At 34.7% G+C, this 7,202-nt stretch overlaps 2 long non-coding RNA genes across 2 annotated transcripts; one reads left to right on the forward strand and one right to left on the reverse strand.

The window, feature by feature from the left end:
* Window positions 1-2,358: 2,358 nt before the first annotated feature.
* LOC107816348 (uncharacterized) lies at window positions 2,359-5,093 on the reverse strand. The gene is made up of 2 exons (XR_001654924.2): window positions 4,792-5,093; window positions 2,359-4,116 (listed from the first exon to the last, which is right to left on the reverse strand). It is a non-coding gene; the product is annotated as an uncharacterized LOC107816348 (long non-coding RNA).
* Window positions 5,094-5,220: 127 nt separating this feature from the next.
* LOC107816346 (uncharacterized) lies at window positions 5,221-6,811 on the forward strand. The gene is made up of 3 exons (XR_001654923.2): window positions 5,221-5,377; window positions 6,101-6,157; window positions 6,315-6,811. It is a non-coding gene; the product is annotated as an uncharacterized LOC107816346 (long non-coding RNA).
* Window positions 6,812-7,202: the final 391 nt, after the last annotated feature.

Below are 7,202 nucleotides of genomic sequence, written 5' to 3' on the forward strand. Positions count from 1 at the left end.
ACAAAGAAATGTACCTGGACTAGTAAAGAGATGTGAATATCTACTCGTGATGTCGGACTCGGACTCCCAAGTAGCCTCCTTGGTCGTCTGAGCTCTCCAATGGACTTTTACAAAGTAAATATCCTTAGATCTCAACTTTCAAACCTGCCGATCTAGAATAGATACCGACTCTTCTTCATAAGTCAAATCCTCATCAAGATGAACCGTGCTGAAGTCCAAAACATGAGACTTATCTTCATCGTACTTCAAAAGCATAGAAACATGAAATATCATATGTGACCCATCTAGGCTAGGAGGTAATGCAAGTCTATAAGCAACCTCCCCGACTCTCTCCAAGATCTCGAATGGGCCAATGAACCTTGGGCTCAACTTGCCCTTCTTTCCAAATCTCATCACGCCCTTCATAGGCGAAACTCGGAGAAGAACCTTCTTACCCACCATGTACACCATATCACGATCCTTCATATCAGCATAACTCTTTTGCCTGGACTATGTTGTACGAAGCTGCTCTAGAATCAATTTTACCTTCTTCAAAGCCATCTAGGGGTAGAGAAGGTGAAGTTGATTCAAGAACGGCTTTGGACAGCTTAGAGTAGGCACAAGATTTATGCGGACAAGAAAGTTCGTGATGTGGCATTTATGGAGGGCGAGAAGATACTTTTGAAGGTTACACCCATAAAATGTGTGATGAGGTTTGGAAAGAAGGTAAAGTTGAGTCCGAGGTTTATTGGGCCATTTGAGGTGTTGGAGAGAGTTATTGAGGTTTCTTATAGGGTTGATTTGCCTCCTAACCTATCGGGGGTACATCCGGTATTTCATGTTTCTATGTTTTGAAGGTATAATAAAGATAAATCACATGATTTGGATTTCAGCACAATGCATCTAGATAAGAATTTTGCCTATGAAGAAGAGCCGATAGTTATTCTGGACAGGCAGATTCAGAAGTTGAGGTCAAAGGAGATCGCTTCGATGAAGGTGTTCTGGAAAGGACAATGGAGCGAGGAGGCTACTGGGAGACCATGTCAGGCATGAAGAGCAGATATCCACATCTTTTCGTCCATCCAGTATAATTCTAAACTCATTTGAGGATGAACGTTTGTGTAAGAAGTAGCAAATATAATGATCCGACCAGTCATTTTCAGTTGTCGAGACCCATTTCCCTATTTGATGCTTCCCATAGGTTGATTTGATATTTTATGACTTGTGGGGATGGAAAATTTTATTTTTTGGGAGGTTCGGGAATGATTTGCAATACACCGTTCCTAAGTTGAGGCTTAATGTTGGAAGAGTTGACCAAAGTCAACATTTTAGGTGAACAACCCTGGATTGGTATTTTGAGGGCTCCAAAAGGTTTGTATGTTGACTTTTGAATTGTACGTATATTTGGTTCGGGTCTCATATGGCCCGGGGTTGATTCAACGATTCTAGTCAGAAGTTAGAATTTTGAACTTAAGAAAGTTTGAGATTTTTGATTTGATGCGCGATTCTGGTTTTGATGTTATTTTTAGTATTTTGAGCCATTAGACAAGTTTGTATAGGGTATACTGACTTGTTAGAATGATTTGGGGGCTCAGGTGAGTTTTGGAGTAGTTTTGAATCATTTTTAGCCAAGTTGAGTTTGCTGGTTTTCTGGTGTCAGGTAGTGAATCGCGATCGCGTGGCTTGTGTTGCGATTGTGTAGAAGGGGAGTCCAGCTGGAGTTCACGATCGTATGGAGTAGTCCATGGTCGCGTAGCTTTGGCAGGAATGAATCACGATCATGTGGGAGGTCATACGATCACGTAGAGGGCTAGCCAGTTGTGGAACTCAGTGCTTCGCGATCACATGAACTAGAATCCACGATCACGATATGTAAATTTCTGACAGGGGAAGTTTAAGTCCAAATTTTGGGATTTAGCTTATTTTTACCATTTTTGAGTTTGGAGAACGAGAGTAGGAGATTTTGAGGGATTTCACCGCATTCTTTTATACTTGTATTTGATCATATATATTGATTTGCAATGGATTTATACACCTAAAATGTGGAATTTAAAAGTGAAACTTGGGGTTTTTTTACTACAATTTAAGAGAGTGTAATTTGAGTTTTTGAACACCGATTTGGACTCAGATTGGGAAACAAATCACATATTTGAACTCGTAGGGTTATTGGTCAACGAGATTTGACCTTGGACTTGAGTTTTGATCATGTGGGCTCGGGTTGACTTTTGTTGACTTTTTGAAATTTCATTGAAGATTGAAGTTTTACGATTCAAATCACACTAAGTCATGATGGCACCTAACCGAACCCGCTAGGTAAGCTAATTAATATATATCATCATCCTAAATGATAATCATCGATAAATAAAGAAATAAGAATGTAGAAATTAATATAACTATCCTTAAGAATTGATAGTACAAGTCATGAGCAACTAAGATTTGGAATTTACAACGTTGGCAAGAAGAAATACATCATATGTTTGAATATACATAAACAGAAAATAATTCTAAACTACCATGAACAAGATGGTAGTTAAAGACTGGAACGTTGAAGTCTTCGATGTACATCCTCGAACTTTGTAGCCGCTTAGCTCCAAAATTTGCATATAAGGTGTAGAAGTGTAGTATGAGTAGAACCAATCCAATATACTCAGTAAGTATCTTAAGTGACCTCAGCAAAATATTAGCGAGGTTTAGACAAAAGATACTCACTTTGTGTAACATGTGCAGCTCATAAGCGGTATACAATAACAAAAAATAGCCAAGAAATAGCTAATAAATAGCGGATATCAACAAGAAGGTGCACATTGAAGGAAGAAGATAACAACATGTTTTTTTTATTATAAATAAACAGGTCAAAAGCATATATGAATGTACCAAATCCATATACAAAGGAGATGTATACCAAGTAATATTTACTCGAATACTTCTACGTGAATATAGACTGTGTATGTGGGTACAAGATTCAATTTCACATCAACTTTCAAATAGCATTTATATGAATGCGTCTACATGAATATGAAATGTTAATGCATGACCAAAACTCATATAATTAATCATATCACTGAAAGGACCACACAAGAGTCATAATCATATCAAATCACACAAAAACACCTATTGTGCTAATAACTCTCATCCTCATCGCATGAAAACACTCATCGTGCCAATAACTCTAACCCTCACATGCACAAAAAAATAATGTGCCAATAACTCTCATCCTTATTATGCATATTTGTAACGGTAACAAATAAGGTAAGATGCATATGTGTAATAATAACAAATAAGGAAGGATACATATATGTAACAGTAGCAATAAAGGTAGGATGCATATATGTAACAATAGCAATAAAGGTAGGATACATATATTGTAACAGTGGCAAACAAGGTAGGATGCGTATATGTAATAGTAACAAATAAGGTAGGATAAATATATGTGTATATGAGGAATAAACATAATATAATGCATGACTCCCATCTTCGCCTGCACTGAAGCATTCATCGTACATGAACTCTCATCCTCACTGTACAGAAATACCCATCATGCCACTATTATATCATATTGCATGGAAACACCCATCGTGCTAATATCATATCAAAACGCATGGAAATACCCATCGTGCTAATATCTCTAATCCTCATCTGCATGGAAATACTCTTCCTGCAATATCACTCATCCTCATAGCATGAAAACACCCATCCTGCACTATCACTCATCCTCACAATACGAAAATACCCTTTCGTGCAAAAACTTACAATCTTTATCTTTTAAAGTGAGCCCAACATACTAGTAAGAAAACTTTATTAAGGACCAAGACACCACAGAAAGCTCAAATGCAAAAGCTATCCAATTTAACGTGTTAACAGGTTTTCAAGAAGAAATGAAAGCAAATAACAGCAGGTAATCACATAGTACACAAGCATCAAATATCCCTTATCCCAAGTAGCCTCGTTTCACTATTACATTCAGTTATTACATGCTATCTGAATAAAGCTTATAACTATAGTCTAGGAAATTAACTAACTGAACTTCAAACTTTGGCAGACTCCTCATAGACTCTTATGAGCTTTCCTAATCCCCCTGTTACTCCAAACTCAGGTGTGAAGAGTTGAACTTTGGCCAAAATTGTCAAGTCTAGGCCCCTACAACCGAACAGAAGCAACAAACGCACATAGCAAATACAGCGCACAAATAGAATAAAAGAGACGAAAATTTTAAGAGAGCAGAGGACAAAAAACTAGTCTATTCTACCATACAATTAACATAAAGAAATTATGATGCGTCGTTCACGGAACTAACCAGTTGGAGAGCGGAATAACAATATAATAAGAAGATTAGAAATCCAATAACTTCAACAGCAACAAATAAGCCAGATACTCTCCAAAGTATGCAGTAATACGTGCGAAAATTTGAACAACAATAATGAGAAACCAATACTCGAATTCGATACATCCAGATTGTATCAAACTAATTAAAAAACCAAGCTTTGCCTTGACTTATGGTCGGCAAAGCATAGAAGTAGCGAAAAGAAAAAAAAAACTATAGTAGCAGTGAAGCAGAGGTTAAAGCAGTGATCAAAAGCCTCCCTCCACTGCCTTAACAATAGTAGTACTTATAGCTAAAAAATTATTAATGCTCTAAGTTAAAAGAACAGAAATTAAGGCTAAAAATTAGTGTTTGACATAATCAATTAGCAGAAATCGGAGGCCACAACTTTGGGAAAAATGTGATTCTTTCTATATATAAAAAAGTATATGTCAAATTCGACCACTATATAATTAGAGCAAGAAATCATGTCAAGAAGGAAAGAAACTTACAAGATTGAGATTCTCTGAAAAAATTATATCAAATCAAACTTGATAATAGAGAGAGTGAAACTCGCGAGAAATTCGAAATTCTTAACTATATGGTGACATCTTGAACATAGACTGATTCTCCAAAGAGATTCGTACCCAAATCTTCTGCTAAAATTCGTTCTTTAAGAGAAGAAATACTTTATGATTTGAGTAATTAGGGAAGAGATTGTCTATGATAATTAGTAAGAAATGAGTAGGATAATTAAGGCAAGAAAATAAAATTTAAAGAAAAAAGGAAAGAGAGAAAAGCTAAATACAGTAAATTATTTTATTTTATTATATTATATAGAAAAGCCAAGTATGATCGACCAATGGCATAATTATAAATTTTGCTCAAGGGTAAAACTGTCATTTCACTCAATCAATAACTCCATTAATATTTCATGTTCTCTGAAAATTGACTGCTTCTCGATTGTTCTTCAGCATTTTCATTTCATGTTCTCTGAAAATTGACTGCTTCTCGATTGTTCTTCAGCATTTTCTTCTCTTTCAATCTTCTCCTCACTTCTTTCTTTCGACCTTTCTACTTTGGGTATTACAAATTCAGGTTAGTGTCTCTTCTATTTTTGATTTTATTTGTTTTTTCTATTTTATTTTTCATATTTTGTCTGCGATTCTCCTTTGTTGTTGCTGCTCTTTATTTTCGATTTTTTTTGTGTGCCCTTTGTTTCTCTTTATATCTCATGCCATTTGTTTTCATATGCAAGATATCTACCAATATACTTTCTACTTTAAGTTGTGGTCTAAGCAATTGGATTAAGATTTCAATTAATTTGATTTTTATTTCCTTTTTGTTTGGTCTTCTCAACTCAAATTTCACTTTACTCTTTTCTAAAGACTTGTTCTTTAGAAAAATATTCCCTAAATAGCTGCAGAGATATCGAATACGAATAAAAATCATAAAAATAAGCAAACATTGGAAAAAATATAATTTGACAAAAGAGGCCCTTTAGCATGAGATGAGGAAGCAGAATTGAATTGAAAATGCGGCGTCTTTCTGATAGTTCAATTAACGTTGAATAATCTAATGCTTCGTGCTCTGATTCTGCCAATGTTTCTATCAATCAGAGCTCTCTTATCATTAAAAATTTATCACTTCTTGCAAACAGGTTAATATCAAGCACAAAACATAAACTGCATACTAGAGAGTCAGAGATGATAATAAATCAAGATTGTTTAAAAATATTCTGTTAGGAACAATATTATTTACCTCTTTTTCAAGCTGCTATCTTTTTGTATCAAAGTTCTAATATTTTGGGTGTGATTTCAGAGAAATTTGTTGCTCGAGTAGCACGCACAACTAGCTTCTCCAACTAGCTGAATTTAGGTAGGTTATTGTCTTTGTTTCACTTTTATAGTAGATTTAGTGGTTTGCTTTTTCTCCCATGTTACATTGCCTCATCTTTTTTTTACTGTGATAAGTTGCTTCTCTTTACATGTTGGAAATTAGTACCTGACTGTTCTTTTTTGCTTCCCGTTTATAGGTTCTACTTGGAAGGGTTTTAGCTGTGTTACTTAGTCTCTGAAGACAAGGGAAGACTTAAAGTTGTCAATGAATACGGAAAGTTGAATTTGTCTCTAGAAATACCTTTGAATTGCTTGTGCTCGAACCTAATAAGGAGCCACAAGATGATGTTTAGGAAAGAAGATGATCGACCTATTAAAAGAATTTATAATACCACCTGAAAATGGCCTTCAATGGCGGCATTTAAAATCTTGATCAGTTACATTAACTTTGACGTGTACCTCTACATTTGTCCAACTGGATTTTTTAAATTATTTGCAATAATCAATACCAGAGAAGTTTGAAATATAAGAGGCATCCTAGCTTCAACACACATAATGTCATTATTAATTGTCTACATGAGATAGTTACAACGTCCAATTTTGGTAAAAGTAACTCTTCTTGATTTTCTTGTATAATAATTTGGCTGATGGTACATTTGAAAACAGAGAAGTAATTGTTTTATAATAAGAGGTGTAATTATGTTTCATCAAAAGTAGTTAGGATTGGTATATTATTATTCTTTATCTTCTTTGCTTCTGTTAGAGTTGAAAACTTTGAAAATTATAGAAGGTTTACAACTTTTATACTATAAAGTTAAAATTGTAATGGCCTAAGTAGGACAGAGGGTATCAAGCTTATTCTGAAATTTACTTGAGAAGAACATTGGGATAACGATAATATCAAGGGAACTTAACATTTTGATAGTTTTTTCTTTTACTTAGTTCTGTGGAGATATTATTTGAACCAAATCCTGAATTTTTGTTTATTAAAAATTTCTCTTCAACAATTAGATTCCTTTGTTCATAGGCAGAGTTACAACTATATATGGTAATTAAGGACAATGCCTTGAAAAAAGGTATGCCAA

The sequence above is a fragment of the Nicotiana tabacum genome, chromosome 13 (genome assembly GCF_000715075.1).
Source record: "Nicotiana tabacum cultivar K326 chromosome 13, ASM71507v2, whole genome shotgun sequence".
Lineage (NCBI taxonomy): Eukaryota > Viridiplantae > Streptophyta > Magnoliopsida > Solanales > Solanaceae > Nicotiana > Nicotiana tabacum.